Source organism: Mobula birostris, chromosome 6 (genome assembly GCF_030028105.1).
Source record: "Mobula birostris isolate sMobBir1 chromosome 6, sMobBir1.hap1, whole genome shotgun sequence".
Taxonomy (NCBI): Eukaryota; Metazoa; Chordata; class Chondrichthyes; order Myliobatiformes; family Myliobatidae; genus Mobula; species Mobula birostris.
The window spans coordinates 25,543,188-25,564,124 of NC_092375.1; the positions used below are offsets into that span (position 1 = coordinate 25,543,188).

At 39.8% G+C, this 20,937-nt stretch overlaps 1 protein-coding gene across 4 annotated transcripts in view; it reads right to left on the reverse strand.

Moving 5' to 3' along the window:
* Positions 1-20,937, reverse strand: part of runx1 (RUNX family transcription factor 1) — a 234,243-nt gene that overhangs the window by 178,650 nt on the left and 34,656 nt on the right. The gene's annotated exons all lie outside the window — the stretch shown is intronic.

The window sequence follows — 20,937 nt, forward strand, 5'->3', positions numbered from 1 at the left end:
TGTCGAGACGTCCAGGATCCAATCACAGAGAGAGGTGTTTAGACCCAACGAGGACAGTTTACCACCAGCTTGTGAGGGATGATCATATTAAGCTGTGAGTTGAAGTCAATAAACAGGACCCTGGCATATGATTGTATTATTTTAAGATCAGTAAAATTTTCAAATGATTATTTTGAGGAAACTGGATTCCATATCCATGAAAAATAGCTTTCCTATACCAGTCAGATTGTTCAGCAGAAATTACAGTATGTCTTAGTAAGATGCTGGAGTCTCACTCAACATGGTGTAATATTTTATCGCAAGAATAAATGGCAAAAAATGAAGTTTAAGTCAAGTCTTTGATCATGCCTGGTCTGGTTTGCTGAATCCTGCAAAAGTATAATCAAATGGAAGAGCAATGAACCAGCAATGGTTAATTTTGGATCTTTTATCTTTTCAACACTACTCCACAGTATGCCCTCCGAATTCCTCCGTTATAAAGGTGAGTATGGATAGCAGTTGCTATATCTCCATAGTAATTTTGCTGAAGCAAAGAGCCTCAGATGTGCAATTTGTAGGAGCATTGTAAATTGCTCCAAGTATAAATGGGGAGTTTATTGGAATGTAGAGAGAATACAAATAGGACTAACATCAAAGTAAATGAAATGTTAATAGGTGGCATGGATCTGATGAACTGGAGGGCTGATTTCAGTGCTGTGTTTCTCTGTCTCAAACACCATTGTTTTGTCTAAAATTAACATGCTCTCATCTTATTCTTCAAAATGTACAATGGAGATTCCATCCTGTTTAATAAAACTGTACTCTGGTTTCAGTGAATATAAAAAATTGGGTATGCTATAGAGAGGGTAGAAAATACCACAGGCCATATTACCCCCTGCTGAGTGGCTGGAAAAGTTGTCACTGACTTGGAAATAATATTGGAAAGAAGCTGTTCCAGGCTTCTATATATATTAATTCAAAGCCATCCTCAAAATCTCAGAGGAGATTGAATTATGTTTTCACTGGCAGTGAGAGACAAGCAGCATTGAATTGGTGGATGGAATTACGCTAGGCCCAATTTCCTTTTCCATTAGCTATATTGTGTAGAAGGCCTTGTGGAATGTAAGTGAGCTAACAATGCACCTTCACCTGTTTTGCATTACCAAGATAACTTTCTTCTTCTAAAACTTTAAAGAGTTGGCTCAATCTAGATTCATTTTGGAGAAAATGAAAATCCCTCTCACCAAAGTAACACAACTACTTTATGGTGGAATACACCATATCATGCACTACTATTAACATCACAGGTGACAGTAGTTCTTTGGCTCATAAAGCTATCTAGTTTTTCAGCACAGCTATGGGTGACTTAATAAACAGTAGCAGACTGCAAGGAGGTATAGTCCTATCAAAAAAAACCAGGCAATTGGAAGCATTCCAACCCCGAACAAGACTCCAAAGCCCCAGAGAAAGATCTGGAAAAAGTGCATGTTATATACAGTAACTATTTAAATTATGTTCTTTACCATTGTTGCTATGTAAGACAATGAAAATCTTCAGAATTGCCAAAGTGTAACCAGTTACAACAGTACTCCTGGATTGAATAGGCCCAGTGATGGAGGCCGAGATGACAATTCAGTGGTGTAGCTAAAACATGAAAGAATATTAGAAGTATTAGCACTGGGATGATAAAAATCTGGGACAATATGGGCAATATTTTGTTCTTGGTAGTGTTAGTGATTAGCATAACACTTTACAGAACTAGTGATATGGGTTCAATTCCCATTACTGTCTGTAAGAAATTTGTACGTTCTCCCCGAGACTGTGTGGGTTTCCTCTGGGTGCTCCAGCTTCCTCCCACAGTCCATAGTAGTACCGTTTGGTAGGTTAATTGATCGTTGTAAATTGCCCAATGATAAGGCTGGGGTTAAATTGGGAGTTGCTGAGCCGAATGGCTCGAAGGGTCTATTCCATGTTGTATCTCAATAAAATAGAATAATGATAATTGGCCATACAATGAGAAAATGAACAAATAAAAAAACAAAATGAAGGCCAGAATGCCATCAGCATGATTGAAAATTATATAGACAATGATGTTTTCATTTCTGTCCCTCACAAATCTAAATTTGCACACAGCAGCAAACTTCTGCCAAAAAATGTCTTATGTCAACAATATTTATTTAAAGATGCCCAAAGAACAATAATGAATCTCTGATGAATTGCTGTCGCCAACCCTAATTTGGCTCAACAACTACCAGCAACTTGTACATTTATATGGGACCTCCAAGTGGCAAGATTACCACATAGTGAGGGGTTGATACCTAGGCAAGATGAAATTCATTAAGTTGAAGGAGTAAAGTTTCTCACTATTTCATTTCTATTTCTAGTTGTATAAATTAATCTTCCATTATTGTAAGATGTTTTCAGTCCTAAAGTGGATAGATCAGGTAGCTGTAAATTCATTCATTTTAATCTGTGAACTGCTGTGAAAAGTAGTTTTACTGAGAAACTAACATTTTTAATCAGTTTATTTTTTTTTGTGCAGTGAAATCCCAAGCACTCAATGGATAGTTACTGTTTTAGGTCAAGACCCTTTATCCAGCTCACTTGAAGGATCTCAGCCCAAAATGTCTTTCCGCAGATGCTTCCTAACTTGATAAGTTCCTTCAGCAATGTGTATTTTATTTTGTTCCAGATTCCAGCATTTGAAGTCCCTCGTGTCCCTGTAAACTCTCTTATTGTCCATCAGCCAGTCGATGCTCTCTTTAAACTTAGCCATTTTGTTCTTTTTGTAATATCTATTCCCACTGTGAAAATGGAAATAATATCTTAATTAATGTCTATCATTATCTTAGGCAACAAGCTTTTTGTTACTAGATGTTTAGTTTGTATCCTTTCCTGCATCTGATTAACTACTTCTCACTGCTGATTATGGCCAATGAGCCTTTTAGTTTTCTTTCAATCTGGGCAAGACCTCTTTTAACCTAAACATGTCTGAATCTTACATTCTCTGCTGTTCAAGTGTTTATTTTCTTCTTCCCTACTGTCTTAGGCTCACCCTAAATATATAGTGGATATATTTTCCCAACTTTTCCCTTACTTATCCCCAAACCCATCTGTTCCTTTTCTTATCCAAACAGCAGTTTTTTTTTGACTAAGGAGCTGCTCCAAAATGTATGGGACAGCAATCAGAATCAAGTTTATTATCACTGACATAGAGTACACCATGAAATTTGCCATTTTGTGGCAGCAGTGCAGTGGAAGACATAAGCAAATAGTGAAAGTTAGAATAAAAGTGAATAACAATTATTGCAAAAGAGGAATAGTGAAGTAGTGTTCATGGAACATTCAGAAACTTGGTGGTAGAGGGGAAGAAACTGTTGAGTGTGGGTCTTCAGGCTGCTGTAATAGCTCCCTGAAGGTAGTAATGTGAAGAGGGGATGTCCTAGTTGGTGAGGCTCCTTACTCATGGTTGTTGTCTTCTTGAAGTACCTCCTGTCAAAGATGTCTTTGATGGCAGGAAGGTTTCTGCCTGTGATGGAGCTTGCTGTCTCTTTCGATCCTGTGCATTTCTTACATCATTTTTGTCCCAGGGCTATGATTATTCTCTAATGCTCTTATTAACTTTACTTCAGTGGTTTTAGTTCAAGACCAGGAATAGATGCTATGAGTTAGAAACATAGAAAACCTACAGCACAATACAGGCCCTTCAGCCCACAAAGCAGTGCCAAACATGTCCTTACCTTAGAAATTATCTAATGTTACCCATAGCCCTCTATTTTTCTGAGCTCCATGCACCTGTCCAGGAGTCTCTTAACACCGTCACTGGCAGCCCATTCCATGCACTCACCACTCTCTGTGTAAAGAAAAAACTTACCCTGACATCTCCTCTGTACCTTCTTCCAAGGACCTTAGAACTGTGCCCTCTCGTGCTAGCCATTTCAGCCCTGGGAAAAAGCCTCTGACTATCCACACGATCAATGCCTCTCATTATCTTATACACCTCTACCAGGTCACCTCTCATCCTCCATTGCTCCAAGGAAAAAAGGCCGAGTTCACTCGACCTATTCTCATAAGGCAAACTCCCTAATTCAGGCAACGTCCTTGTAAATCTCCGCTGCACCCTTTCTATAGTTTTCCCCATCCTTCCTATAGTGAGGTGACCAGAACTGAGCACAGTACTCCAAGTGGAGTCTAACCAGGGTCCTATATAGCTGCATCATTACCTCTCAGCTCCTAAACTCAATCCCATGATTGAAGGCCAATGCACCGTATGTTTTCTTAACCACAGAGTCAACCTGCGCAGCAGCTTTGAGTGTCCTGTGGACTCCTACTCCGAGATCCCTCTGATCCACCACACTGCCAAGAGCCTTACCATTAATACTCTATTCTGTCATCATATTTGACCTACCAATATGAACCACCTCACACTTATCTGGGTTGAACTCCATCTGCCACTTCTCAGCCCAGTACTGCATCCTAGCAATGTCCTGCTGTAACCTCTGACAGCCCTCCACACCATTCACAACACCTTCCACCTCCAACCTCCAATAGTTGAATGGACTCTCTCAGTAACGATCCAATTCTATTCACAGATTCTTTAATTTTCATTTTCTTCATCCCCTTATGTCACAGCTGATTTTATTTCCTGCTGAGAGAAACCGGAATGCAGATACTGGCTATAAGGCACCTATAGAAGGGCCGAATGGCCTACTCCTGCACCTATTTTCTATGTTTCTATAGTTTCAATTGTTATCAGCCAAAGAGGTTATCTAGTTTCTGAAAGAGATGCCCATTTCAGCCTCTCATCTCTCCTCTTTCAATTGGCACCTAGAATGTTGGACTGCTTCAAAAGTTCCCAGTGCCTTTTGATGACCTGAAATCTGTTGATAAGGAAATCTTCACCAGACAGCTCCTTAAATCATACATTTGCTTCTAATTTCCTAAGCTATGCCCTAAATGTGCACAGAAGTGACAGACTTCTTACCTCATTCCCCATCCTGCCTTGAAGACATGCACAAGTAGGCAAAAATCTGAAAATATTTAGAGGAGGAACCTATTTTGATGAGTATCAAGGTTCACAGTATGCAGTGTACATTAGCTGCAATTCCTATTCAATCATCCACATACTTCACCTTGAATACTTTCAATATTTATTGATTGCAGCTACTGCAATGCATCATTCACCATAATCTGAAAGCTTAGATAATGGGAATATCAGTTTGCCACCTTTTATGTATCTGTAGAATTACCAATAGAGGCTTATTTAGGCAACAATTCACCATTGTCAATGCTCTCCATCTCTGCATGCCCAATTCAACTGATTTGGATAAATACTGACAGGTGGGTATTTTCTCCCACAGCTGCCGGTAGTTAAAAGTGTGAAGTCTGGAAATAGTAGAGTTCTCTGAAATTTGAGTAAACCACGGGAGTAGCAGCTGGTCTGGACGTAGCTCAATCTTCCAGTGCTGCTACAAGCCTGAAGTGTTCAGCCTGCTTTCCAGTTATTGTTAATCTCTACATGTTTGATCCAACTGTGTGCTACTCTCGCTTACCTGGGTTCCCACTGAGAACTGCACTTGGCAATATAATATCCCTAGCAATGGAAAGTCGTTTTTTCCTTTAATGCCTTGTGGTTCTTGTTCCATTGGAGTGATTTTTCCTCCACAGGTATATGTGAAAGTTATTGTTTCTAAATTCCTAGTTACTCATCCATGAGCCAGGCCAGCAGCCAAGTCAGCAGTTTTCAAATAATTGACCGTCTGTGTCAAATTAATGGCCATCATAGAGTTATGATTGTCTTTTAAAATCAAGAATAAAAATGAATTAATTAGTGCTGATGAGGAAAATTCATTTGTTTCCCAGGATATATTGGGATTTCAATCCTGTAGGCACTGCTGTAAATTACACAAGAGTAAACATTACATAAAAGTTAAATCCCATAAGCTTCTTTCAATTATACAGCCAAAAGGCACCCAAGTTTTAAGCTGTAATCTGAAGAATGGCCTATTGCATGAGGTACAGAGGAGAGCTGGTGCTGCTTTATGACATTCCACCATGAATGAGTGCCTTCAGGTTGGAAAAACTGGAACATAAACATCTTCTAACAATCAATTTCTTCATTTAGAATATCTTGACTCAGATGTGGTTAAGTTTCTTTATATATTGTCTCAACATGTTTGCCTTTTGAAACCGTCTTCACTGTTTCCAACACTGTAACCCTGTTATGCCCTCTTCCTTAAAAGACAAATATCATTTTCAGTCAAGGTTTAAAAAAAATGACTTGCCTTGTTTTGATTATTTAAAAAAAAATGTTCTGCTTGACTGGCTCTAAGAATGGAAAACTGAAGCAGAAAATGAGTGTATGTGGGTTTACTGAAGCCAGAAATAATTTGTCTTTGATACTTTAAATTGAGTCTACAGGTTATGCAAACATTTTAATATTAGGACGAGTTAAGTTGAATGAAGTTGTCCTCCTTGGTTCAAGAGCCTGATGGTTGAGGGGTAATAACTGTTTCTGAATCTGGTGGTGTGTGTCATGTAGAGTATACTGACAGGCTGGCTCACAGCCTGGCATGGAAAAGCTGATGCCCTTGAATGGACAATCCTATAGTAAGTAGTAGATATGGCCCATTCCATCACAGATAAAGCCCTTCCCACCACTAAGTACATCTACATAAACTGTAAGAAAGCAGCATCAGTGACCCCACCACCTAGGATAAGCTCTCTTCTCGCTGCTGCCATCAGGAAGTGGGTACAGAAGCCTCAGAACTCATACCGTCAGGTTAACGAACAGTTATTACTCCTCAGCCATCAGGTATTGAACCAAAGGGGATAACTTCACTCAACTTCACTTGCCCTATCATTGAAATGTTTCCACAACCAAAGGACTCACTTTCAAGGACTCTTCATCTCATGTTCTCGATACATGCTGCTTATTTATTATTGTTATTTCTTTCTTTTTGTATTTGCACAGTTTTTTTTTTGCACACTGGTTGAACACCCAGTCTTTCATTGATTCTATTATGGTTATTATACTATTATGGATTTATTGAGTGTGCCCACAGGACAATGAATCTCAGGGTTATATATGGTGACATACATGTACTTTGATAATAAATTTACTTTGAATTAATTGAAATAATGTAAGTATCATAAGTTGATTGTGGGATCTTTATATGAACAAATTAGCAGCTGTACATCCAATGGCGATTATATTTCAAAAGTGCACAATTTGTCATAAACCTCTATAGGGCATCTTGGAATCATGAAAGACCTTTTATAAGTGCAAGTCTTTCACTTACATTTCTGAGGAGGGATCCATTTATTGCAATAAAAAAGCAACAAAATTACAGTGGCTTAAACCACTGAAAGGAATTCTCTTGAAGATTTAGTTTTTGTATTTCTGTTGTCATCAAAAAAAAATTAAGTCTGGTATTAGCTTAAAATGTCCCTTAATTAGAATGACAGTTATGAACTTTAATGTAATGGGTGCAACTATCAACAAATGGCCCCTGCAGTCGACTTTAATGAAGAAGGTAATTGGATGAGTTACCTTTACATCATAAGGACTTTGAACCAATAGCCTGTTCAGTTTTGTTATAGTTCAGAGATATACTGGTATCTTCCTTCCCGTTTAGAATCTATTGCTGCTAGGTCAGACAAAAAAACATGGGTTCAATGTATAATATAAAATCAATAATCATGCAGTAATTGCTTTTTGAGCAGCTTTGGTTTTTTTGCCAATTCTAAATAATTTAACACCTCTTGTCCTTGTACTGAAATTAAAGATCGTAAGTCAAAGTGTTCCTTTGTTCCCACCATTGACATGTGTCATAAAAGTTGTGAATATTTCTACATTATCACTCACTTCATCCACCTTAATTAATTGGTGGCCCCACATCCATTATGTTGGTGCAGATGGATGGAGTTTTAGGAAGGTGGATGCAGTTGCACCTGCTGCATCACATAAAAAAATAAACTTAAAAGGGTTATATGAGTGAATGAAAGTCAAACAAATATAATTAAAGAGATCTAAAATACATTAAACAATAGAAAGTACATGCCTACTGTAATTATATCCCTGGTATTGCAGCCCATTAACCAAGTAACTGTAACCTGATATATTATTAATGTGTTTCTGTTAAAATTATGTAAGTGTAATTAATATAGAGGTGAGTGAAGAACAGCTGTGTTTCATTGAAAGACTTAAATTTGTATATCAATTCTTTTATGACTTCAGAATGTCGCAAGGTACAGTTAATGAAGAGTAGTCACCATTGTAATGCAGGAAATATGGCCGCTCATTTGCAAACAAGGAAATGATAAGCACCCAATAACTTGCTTTGGTGATGTTTACCAAGGGATAAATATTGCTTTCTCCTGAATTGCTGTATGGGATCCTTTTTCTTCCCCTTCAGGATGAGACCATGTTTAATCAACACCTTTTTGGAATAGTGTAGGTCTCTTTCAGAGCTGCAGAAATATACTCCAGACTCTGGAGCAGGGCCTCTTCCGACGATACCCCAAAGTGGAGGGAAGGGGCCGTTAACTGATACATGGATTTCGATAGGTCAGTCATGTGGGAAGTTGAACATTGCAAAATATACAATTCTTTAATCAAGTCCACAGTTGAGTATAATCTTCACTGTGGATGTTCAGTCCCCGTGTAATCCTATCCCCCATCAGGAAGGCATCAAAGCTCCCCGCTTCTTTCTTGACAAAAGAACCAACTAATTCCATTCCTTCACCACTCTCTTCCATCTGGCAGAACTGGTCTCAGTCTGAACAAATTTTCCTTTGGCTCCTCCCACTTTCTCCAAATTTGAGGGGTAGCCATGGGCACTCGTGTGGGTCCTAGCTACGCCTGCCTCTTCATCAGCTATGTAGAACAGTCTACGTTTGAAGATTTTCCTGGTTATACTCTCCAACTCTTCCTCTGCTACATTGACTGCGTTGGTACTGCTTCATGCACCCATACTGAGCTCATCAGTTTTATCACCTTTGCCTCTAACTTCCACCCTGCCCTTAAATTCACTTGGCCCATCTCTGACATCTCCCTCCCCTTTCTCAATCATCTTTACAAACTTACTGATTCCCACAGTTATCTCACCCTTGCCTTTTCCCACCTTATCTCCTGTAAAAATGCAATTCCCTTTTCTAGTTTTTTTTTACCTCCATCACATCTGTTCCCAGGATGTGACTTTCCATTCCAGGACATCAGAGATGTCCTCCTTCTTTAAAGAATGGAGTTTCCCTCCCTCTACTATTGATGTGGCCCTCACTCGTATCTCCTTCATTTCCTGAACATCTGCACAAACCCCATCTTCCCGGCACCTTAATATGTGAGAGTCCCTTTTGTCCTTACCTACCATCCCATCAGCTTCCATATCCAACATGTTATCCTCCATGACTTCTGCCATCTCCAAAGGGATCCTACCACTAATCATATCTTTACCTTCCCCCATCCCCCTCCCACTTTCCACAGGGATCACTCCCTCTGCGATTCCTTGTCCATTTTTCCCTCCCAACTAATCTCCCTCCAGACACTTATCTCTGCAAGCGGTCAAAGTGTTACTCCTGCCCATACACCTCCTCCCTCACCTCCATTCAGAGCACCAAACAGTCCTTCCAGGTGCGGACAACACTTCATCTGTGAATCTGCTGGGTTCATCTATTGTGTCTGGTGCTCCTAATGCAGCCTCCTCTATATTGGTGAGATCCATCGTAAACTGGGGGACCACTTCGTCAAGCACCTCCTCTCCATCCGCTACAAGTGGGACTTTCCTGTGGCCAAGCATCTTAATTCAGATTCCTATTCCTGTTCTGATGTATTGATCCCTGGATTCCTCTTGTACCAAGAACAGACCACCCTCAGGATGGAGGAGCAACACCTTGTATTTTGTCTGGGTGCCCTCCAACCTGATGGCTTGTATATCGATTTTTCCTTTTGGTGACAAATTTCCCACCCTACACCCACTTCCTCTGTTCCGCACTCCCACCTTTTACTTCTTCTCACCTGCTTATTACTTCCGCCTATGTCTCCTCTTCCTTCCCATTCTTCTATGGTCTACTCTCCTCTCCTATCAGATTCTTTCTTCTCCATTCTTGACCTTTCCCACCCACCTGGCTTCACCTATCACCTTCCTGCTAGCTTCTTTCCCCTCTCTCAACCTTTTTATTCTGCATCCCCATTCCTCTTCAGTCCTGAAGAATGGTATCTGCTCGAAGAGTTGACTATTTCCCCTTATCCATAAAGACTGCCTGACTTGCTGTGTTCCTCCAGTACTTTGTGTGTGTGTTGCTTTGGATTTCCAGCATCTGCAGACTTTCTCGTGTTTCTGATTATAATAGACGCTGATCAGTTTTGAATCTGAGGGCAATACTTGAACATGGTGCTAAAAATTTTTGTCATCCAAATTGTCCACAAGAATTCGTTGCATATTAAATATACCTTGATCTCATCTGAGAAACTCAGATATTCAGTATACTCCACCAAAATTACACTCATTGATAATGTGTCATACAGGGGTTGTTGAATCTTGCTCTGTAAAAACAGCAAATAGTTTGCAGCAAAAACTGTACTTCAGAATAATTACTAATAGTTGAAGCACTCTGCACTGTTCCTGAAAGACACAATTAAGACCCAAATAAGCAGACTTCGAAAATGTTTGTCCCCCTCAGTCAGTGTCACTCAGAGTTATTTAACATTCAATTACGGGACAAAGGTTTCTGGGACAACTTAATCTACAGAATGAATGGACATATTTGGGTAAAGCTCTGAAAAAAAAGTATGCATTTCAAAATTAATTATTTGGTAATGAAATGTATTGAAGTTTCTGTGAGAGGCAAAAGGCAATAAAGTATAAACAAAGGCCCTTCCATAAAGGGTCATAGAAAGCAGAGTTTTGAAACAGGTCCTGTGGTCCATCTGGTCCATGTTGAAACATTTAAACTGCCATCATGTTACCTGCATAAATGTACCTACTATTTCTTTTGTACTAGGGCAGATTTAAACCCCTAATTCTACTGACACTATTGCTCGCAGTCTGCAATGTGTTGAGACGGAAGAGGTTAGGATACCTCTCTAGGATCAATGCAACTTTGCACACACCTGCCATTACCCTATGACTACCACAGTCCCTCCAATCAAAACGGTGACTAATATTATGAAATGGGGGTCTTTCTGCACAAATATAGGACTACACTTATTTAGAATGAGGCAGTTAAGAAACTATCCTATGAACTGAACACGTCTCTGTGTGTGGCAAAGCATAGCCGCCCAGGTGGGCACCATCTGTAAGTATGATGCCATGTTAAAACACTGGAAAATGGGATGGAAAATACATCAGCAGCTGGAAATCTAACACAAAATATTTAAAATATATCTAGTAATATCCTTGCGTCATAAATATAAAAGAAGTTATATTTAAGAATTATAGATAAATATATAAAACTGTGTGGCAATATATCTTCTTTTTAACATTCATCATGCAAATGTGCTGGTAACAGTAATGGAATCTTTTGTGAATGTGTGAGTCTCTGTGGATCTATTGCAGTGTGTGATGATATAAATGGAATGTAATCTAGCCTTCTGGTATTCTTTCTCTGACTGAATCCCCATTCAGCAGGTGCACATAAATCTTTCTCAATTTGTCACTGCATCAGCCTTTCCGCTACTGTGGTTTGCTTCATAGTGGGTGCATTCAGCTCTGTCAAAGAACATCCCCTTCTGCCTCTGTACTTGTTGTTCGCTGCTTATGAGGTGACTTCAGATCATTTACCCCAGAGTTTAAAAAATGCCCTAGATGACCCTGGTCAGCTGCTTTATAATTTCCAGCTCGAAAGGCCGATGTCCCTAGTGTATGTCATTTATTTCATTATCTATGCGTGTATTGAATGCTTCTCTGCAGGTGCTATTATATTAAGCTTAATTTAAAATCAACTTAAAAAATAGAAAACCTTGAGGATTATTTGTAGAGCTGCCTGTCCATTCTAACACACCTTCTTTGTCGCCACTGCAGAAAGTTTTAGTAGATTTTAGTGTGGCAACACAGTAGCGCAGCAGTTAGCCTACCCTTCTTACAATGCCAGCAACCCGGGTTTATTTCCACGGCTGTCTGTAAGAAGTTTGTGCATTCTCCACATGACCATGTGGGTTTCCTCCAGCTACTCTGGTTTCCTCCCACATTCCAAAGACACAGGGTTCATAGGTTATTTGGTCAAATTGGTGCAATTCGGCTTGTTGGACTAGAAGGGCCTGTTACAGGGCTGTATCTCTAAATTTTTTTAAAAACTACACTGCTATATCATGAAACAAACCATTCAACTCAATGACTTTTTCCCTGCTTGTCCTGTCATCTTTCCAATCTAAATCTATCCTTATTTCCCTCTGACCACTTATTTCTTGTGTCACGTGACCTGAACTATTTCAACTATTCCCTGCAATGACAATATCCACATTCTCACCACACTTGGATACAGAAGTTCCTTCTGAAATATCCTTTGCATAAATAGTTTATTCATCTACTCAAATAAGGACAAGCTGAGATTACTACAAAAAGCACACATTATGGCATGCAGGAAAGTCACCTTAAAACTTTATAAATCTCTGGTTAGATCTCTGATTATAACGATTTAGTATGTCCATTTTTGGACTTTGAATTTACAGATGATTTGGAGAGTGTGCAAAAGAGATTTACTGCAATGATACCAGACTCGAAAGATCATATTTACCTGGAGTGACCAGGGAATCTACAGTTGTGTGTATTTACAGCAAGTAGGGTTTGGAGAAAGTTCATAAAGGTGTTCTGTATTATCGAAGGTTTTGAAAGAGACAGTTATTACCCTTCAATCATCAGGTTCCTGAACCAGAGTGGTTAACTTCACTCACCCCAATACTGAACCGATTCCAGAACCTATAGACTTACTTTAAAGGATTCTTAGAACTCATGTTCTTGGTGTTATTTATTTGTTTGTTTGTAGTTGTGTTTGCACATTTTGTCTTCTTTTACACATTGGTTGCTTGTCTGTCTTTGTTTGGGTGTAGTTTTTCAATGATTCTATTGTGTTTCTTTGTTCTACTGTGAATCATTACAAGAAAGTAAATCTCAGGCTAATATATGGTGACATACCTCTGTACATACCTTGATAATAAATTTAATTTGAACTTCTGCGTTGAACTTTTTTAAAAAAATTACTGAGCCTACTGGAGAATAAACAGTTATCCAAAGGACATTATGTTCCAAAAATGACCAAAGGAAATTGAGGAGAAGAAATCATTTTATTTCGCGTATTGGTGTGATCTGGACTATCCTGATTGAAAGGATGGCAGGAACAGATTCAATAGGAACTTTCAAATGCAATTGGATATACAGCTTGAAAAGTTAAAAATTCTTAGGCTCATGGCAAAGTGTGAGTGTGGAACTGTTCGGCTTTCTCGGAGCTAGCAAGGATATGAATCTTCTTCACTGAGAAGCTAAACTCTTTTGTACCGGAACTGAATATTAAAGGGCAAAGCTATCCAGAGAAAAATAGGCACCTTTCCCCAATGTCCAGATAAATGTGCCAAAAGGATATCCGGCCATTTGTCCTGTTCATATTGGTTGGTGAATTTGCTTCCATAAATACGGCAGTTTAGCAAGAGAATGTAGATGGTTCAATATAGGTTATATATAGGTTTTAAGTTACATGGTCGGCACAAGGTTATGCGCCGCAGACCTGTAATGTGCTGTAGATTTCTATGTGCTATAGCGTTGAAATTTCCTTATTTATCTTACAGGGAACATTAGTAATAATCAATAACTTTAGATTTCAGTCATAAAATTATACAACATAGAAACAGGCCATTTGGCCCAACTGGTCCATGCTGGCCACAACATCCTCTCTGCTAGTTCCAGTTGCCCACATTCAGCTCATAACCCTCCAAGACCTCCCCTTCCATGTACCTATCCAAATGCCACTAAATGTTGCAATTGTACGCATCCTGACTGCTTCCTCTGTCAGCTCATTCCAGGTACTCACTAAACAAGCTACCTCTCAGGTTCCTTTTAAAATCTCCCCTCTTGTATTGTATCTGTGCCCTCTAGTTTTGGACTCACCAACATTGGGGTAAAGACATTATCCATACTTCTCATGTTTTATCAAAAAAGGTCTGTGAGGTCACCTGTCATTCCTCTAATCTCCAAGGAGTAAAGATTTTGTGTTGCCAACTCTCTCTGTAAGTTAGGCCTTCCAGTACAGGCAGCATCCTAGTAAATCTCATCTGCCCTCTGTCTCCAGGTTGACAATGTCTTTCCTATAGCTGACCAAAACTGTACACAATAATCCAAGTAAGGTTTATAATAAAGAGTTCCCAGTCTTTTTATGCCATGGACCCCTATCATTAACCGAGTGGTCTGTGGACCCCAGTTTGGGAGCCCCTGAGATAGAAAATAAGTTGAAGCAAATATGCTGTGAATATCTTGCTCTTGGAGAGGAAACAATGGTGGGAGCATTGGTTTGGATGGTGTGCACGGATTGCATCATATTGGACTGATTAATTGATTCCTACTTTTTCATTTGCAGTTATTTCAAATTAGTCCCTGTTAGAAGAGGTTGCTGAGAAAGGATATGGCAGTGGGTGGGCAGAAACCCGTAAGTAGAAAAATAATGCCAGAAGAAAGTAACTTTAACTTGCCATTCAAGCCTAGAAAATAAGAGGGATATCTTGTATATGGCACTATGAGAACAAAGCTATTGGATAATAATCCTGCTGGATCATAAACGGTTTATACAATTACTCTGCAGGAGAGACAGAGAGAGACAGAGCTCTCTGTTACAATGTGTTTTTAGCCAGAATTGAAAGATTGCTGAGAGTTCTGAACATGATAGGTGACTTTGGATCTTCTGTTATGGGGTATTTATGAATACAAACATTTTTGTTTGCTTAACACAGGAAGTTTGCACTGGCTCGTTTATTTTACTTTGCAACTTTTTGGCATCCTCAGTAAGAACAAATGTAGAATCTGTGAAGATTATTTTGAAAGCAGATCTTGTGCCATAGATAGCTGGAATGAAAATACGATTTAATCTAATCTTTGAATTTAGACCTGGAATTGGGTAGATTATCACATCCAGCACACATTGATGGGGATATCAGTTCATCTACATCCTCAATGTTTGGTGTGCCCTCGCCAACTGATGGCCCAAATGTTGAAAATGGTAATTGTATCAAAATGTAGAGATGTCAAAATATAGAGTGCTTATACTGTATAACGTGAGCAAGGCAGCCTCTATGGAAAGGAATAAACCCTTCACTAGTCCTGATGAAGGGTCCTGGCCTAAAACATCAACTGTTTATTCCTTTCCATAGATGCTGCCTGACCTGCTGAGTTCCTACAGCATTTTGTGTGTGTTACTCTGGATTTCCAGCATCTGCAGAATTTCTTGTGTTTATAATATGGACAAGCTTCTGGTAAGATCAGAACAAGATCAAAATTGATTGTAGTATCACATCTAAGAAAATGACGTGCTAATATCCTGTGATGGCAAAATTTAAGGGATGTAATATCTGAAGATGCCTTATATGGGGTCACGTGTTGGTAGATTTTAGTAAGGTTGCCAACATGATTCATGCTTTACTCTAACCTTAGCAAAGGCTGATTTTTGTAGCAATGATAACTCATAAATTCCAGTAGTGGACATAAAATATAAACAGATCCTTTCACTAAGTTTTGAAACCTTTCATTTTAATTTGCCACCTGGTGAAATGCACAAGGTGACAATTTCCATGAGACAACATTTCGAAGCACCATGGAGGCAGAGCTGGCGAGCCTATGGATGGGAAACTGTAACAGAGATGATCATTAATAATGGTGCCTACTTCATGGAACATGTCAGTATAGCTGTAACAGAGCTGTCACTGTAGTCAGAATCTGATTTATTGTCACTGACTTATATAGTATGAGATTTGTTATTTTGAAGCAACAGTACAGTGCAAAGAAATAAAATTATCTAAATAAATAACTTGTGCAAAAGAAGCAACAATGGTCTTCATGGACCATCCAGAAATCTGGCGAAGGAGAGGAAGAAGCTGCTTTCGAGTCAATATGGGCGGTTCTTCGGGTTCCTATGCCTATCTCCTGATGACGGTAATGAGAAGAGGTCATGTCCCAGATGGTGAAGCCCTTGAGATTCAGATGATTCTTCTGATTATTGACAGTTGCAAACTCAGCCAGCTCCATCATGGGCATTAGCCTCCGCAGCATCAAGGACGTCTTCAAAAGGCAATGCCTCAAAAAGGTTATATCCGTTATTAAGGACCTCCATTACCCAGGACATGTCCTCTTCTCATTGCTGCAAGGAGGTCATACAGTGGCCTGAAGACACATACTCAAGGTTTTAAGAGCAGCTTTGCCCTGTCCTCTGTCAGATTTCGGGATGGACCCATGAACACTTCCTCGCTTTTTTTTTTACCTTTTCTTCTTTAATTTAATTAAATTATATATATAAGTAACTTATAGTTTTTATTATATGCAGGATTGCACTGTACTGCTGCCAAAAAACAACACATTTCATGACATATGCTGATGATATTAAACCTGATTCTGATTCCTATTCAATTACATTCCAGTATTGTGAGAGTACTGCCAGGAAGACACTAATCATCTCTCTAGACAAAACCAACCTGGCTTTTATTCATATGTTGCTCCTTCACTTGCTTTCTCCCTGAGCAAAGACTGTCAATATTGTGAATATTTTGAAGAAAACAGTAAATGGAAACATTAGTGGGCATTCCCGCACAATAACACAGGGTGAACTTCAACTTCCTGAAGTTTACTTTGACACCCAAGTGTGAGCGTGCATCTATATTTGGCATTATAAATTTCTTGTCAATTACATCTTTCCAGCTAAATACACTTATCTGACTCCAGGGAGTTGTAAAGAAAGACAGACATGGATGTTTATAGAGCATAATGATGATTTTTTTTTTGGTCTTGGTACGACTGGTCATAGATTTACCAAAATGATATTGGAACCAAAGGTAGTAGAATTTCCTGGAATTTGTATGATTAAGAGACCATTTAATCAGGGTTGAAGATATTGAGCCAAGCTGATAGAAAGAGGGGAATTATTTCCTTTGCTTGGGAGGATGAGAGGAATATTTTCTGATTTCTTCAGTAAAATAAAATGAGTGTGGATAGATTAAAAACACATGTGCATAAAAATACCCTCACCACTTCCATATAACTCAGTAATACAGACATTAGGTTTAATTGACAGGGGAGTTGCCCAGTCTTCCTCTTCTCCAGGTAGGAGTGGTATTTTCATCAATTGCAACCTTAATGGTATACTGTCTTGCCAAGAACAATCATGGCCGTGGAAAGATCTTGATCACCCACATCCTATGAAATGGCACATAATGAATGAACAAATGTGTTTTTTTTTACATTGTAACATGAATATAATTCAAAAATACTAATTAGGTTGCAAAGCAATTTGTGACATCTTAGTCATGAAATACTTTATACAAATTCAGTTCTGATGCAAGGTCATTAATCTGAATTGTTAATTGCTGCCTGACCTGCCGAGCATTTTTGATTTTGATATGAATTTCCAAAAATCCACAACTTTTATCTGGGACTTTCATTGCAGCAATTCTTTCTTTTCTCTTTTTCCCCCTTTCTTTTTTCCTCTTGTAAGTTGAAAGATGTTTGACATTGCCACTATTACCTGCTGTTCTCAAAGGCTCCTAACCAGCCTTCCAGAATTTATAACGTGTGTAAGCTACCCTCTGGGATATTTCCCTCGCCTAGAATACAGTTATTTTTTCTTATCATAGATTTGTCTTTTTCCCCTCCATTAACATAATCGTTCCCTCTTACCAGATGGTGCTGTGTTGTGTGCTGGAAGAAGATAAAGGCATCATTTGGGAGCAGTTTAAACCCCTTAGAAGTTTGATATTCTTACAGTGGCCAGACTGCAGTGGTTAATAGATAATGAGGTGTTAAACTAACCTGCTGAATGAACAATTAATGGATTAGCATTTATGAAAGTGGGTACTGGGTCATTAATCTGTGGTGTTGAGTGAAGAGTGCATGGCTACAAATACTACTTACCAAACAATCAAACTACTCAAATTCAAACCCTGAATAGCAGCAATCCCAAGCAATAGTGCCAGAAGTAAATATTCATTGACATGAAAAATTAACTTACTCCTTTGATCCGGATCCTTCCCCTGAACAATAACATGTGGTAAACTCTTGCTTTATAACACACTCCACGTCACAACAGATATGATCTGCCCTGCTTGTTCACAGTGATTCTGGGGACAATGGAGCTAATTTCAACCCACAGAGATTGTAACCAAACCCGTGCTTGTGTTTCGTATTAGTTACAGACATTTATTGCGAGAGGAGAAAAGATTTTCGCTGTGTGGTGGGTCCAGGGATACAAAACAGGCTTTTGTAAAAATTTGTGTATCATTGAAAGTATTTAGCTTCATAAAACTGGTTCTAAGTTAATTCCCGAATTTAGCGCTTTGAGTCACATCTGGGATAGCTATTTCTTTGGAAAACTATTAAAATATTTAGAGATTGAAAGATTATTTTTCTTAACTATTTAAGTTTATAATACTTAATTTAAATAAAAAGATCACTATCAGCCTTATGTTTACACATACAACATGAAAGGTTGCCTCAGCATTCATCGAGAAGATTGTGGATCCTATTAATGCAGGTAAATGCAATTCAGAGGTTTTTTTACAATCATGGGTGGAATTATAGTAAAAGGACTGAGCCACTTATGTCAAATGCAACCTATGGTACTGACCACTGACTGACAATCCACTGAAATATTCCACGACTGAAAGTAATACCGAGATTTTGAATAAAAGTGATACCTTCACAAGGAAGAAGACTGAATTATGAGGAAAGGCTGCTTTATGACAGAACAAGCCATCAAGAGATGATCTTGTAATGCTGCTTAATATCAAATAGATTTGAAAACACTAGTAGAGGAATTTTAGAACATGAGACTAGTTTAGATTGATGATTGGCATGGATACAGTATGTTAGGCTGAAGGGCCCATTTATTTACTCAATGTACCTGATTCTATAAGCCTACAGCACAAGATGTAAGGTAGGCCATTTGACTACATGAAGAAGTTCCAACACACGACATCCAACCTTATCATATATTCCTTAATTTTGTAAGTGTTTAGAAACCTAACAGCCACCAAATTGAATATACTTGAAGGCAGAGCATTCAGTTTTCCCAAGCGTCCCTGAAGGCAATAACACACATAGAAGAGATGGTTCAGGAAACTTATGGGATTCTTGTCTTCAGTATCCAGACCATGGAAAACAAGAGCTCATGGAGATGGGTGGCTGAGGCACAGGGGCTCACGGAGACGGGGGATGATGCACAGGAGCTCACGGAGACGGGGGATGACGCACAGGAGCTCATGGAGATGGGGGATGATGCACAGGAGCTCACGGAGACGGGGGATGATGCACAGGAGCTCATGGAGACGGGGGATGATGCACAGGAGCTCATGGAGATGGGGGATGATGCACAGGAGCTCACAGAGACTGGGGGATGATGCACAGGAGCTCACGGAGACTGGGGGATGATGCAGACGGGGATGATGCACAGGATCTCTCAGAGACAGGGGATGATGCACAGGAGCTCACGGAGACGGGGGATGATGCACAGGAGCTCTCGGAGACTGGAGGATGATGCACAGGAGCTCTCAGAGACGGGGGATGATGCACAGGAGCTCACGGAGACTGGGGGATGATGCACAGGAGCTCTCGGAGACTGGAGGATGATGCACAGGAGCTCTCAGAGACGGGGGATGATGCACAGGAGCTCTCAGAGACGGGGGATGATGCACAGGAGCTCTCGGAGACTGGAGGATGATGCACAGGAGCTCTCAGAGACGGGGGATGATGCACAGGAGCTCACGGAGACTGGGGGATGATGCACAGGAGCTCTCAGAGACGGGGGATGATGCACAGGAGCTCACGGAGACTGGGGGATGATGCACAGGAGCTCACGGAGACTGGGGGATGATGCACAGGAGCTCTCGGAGACGGGGGATGATGCACGGGAGCTCACGGAGACTGGGGGATGATGCACAGGAGCTCACGGAGACTGGGGGATGATGCACAGGAGCTCTCAGAGACGGGGGATGATGCACAACTACATAAAGCAATGGAGTATTTATTTGTTTTAGAGATACAGTGTGGAATAGGCCCTTCTGGCCTTCTGCCAGCAACCCACTGATTTAATCCTATCCCAATCATGGGACAATTTGCAATGACCTGCTAACTGGTATGCTTTTGGACTGTGACAGGAAACCCATGCATCCACAGGGAGGACTTACAAACTCCTTACAGGATTGCACTCTGATACATAGACTTTGTATAGTATCGAGCTAACCACTACATTCTGGTTGCCACTGTATAGGAACGATGTGATTACACTGAAGAGGATACAGAAGGATGTTGCCTAGGATGGAACATTTCTGCTATGAGGATGGAATGGAGTATGTCAATGGGGTATCTGATTGAGCTGTACAGGTTTGAGAGAAAAAAAGGTGGGATAGATTGTGAGAAACATTTCCCTTATCAGGAATGTTTATAACCAGAGGACACGGCTTTATGAAAATGGGTAAGATCTTTAGAGGAGATTTCAGAATTTTTTTTCAATCACTGGGTGGTGGTAGGGCTCATCACCAGCAATGATGAGACACCCTAAAGAGAGGAGGTGGAGGAGCTCAAGGTCTGGTGCCAGGCCTGAAGGTCAACAAGACAAAGGAGGTGTTACTGACTTCAGGTGAACTCACACCATTTTCTACATTGGCAATTTCATGTGAGCAGTTTCAAATTCCTGGGAGTGCTTATATTGTACAATCTCTCATGGTCCCAGATTACATTTGACACAATCAAGGAAGCTCACCAATGCCTCTACTTTCTG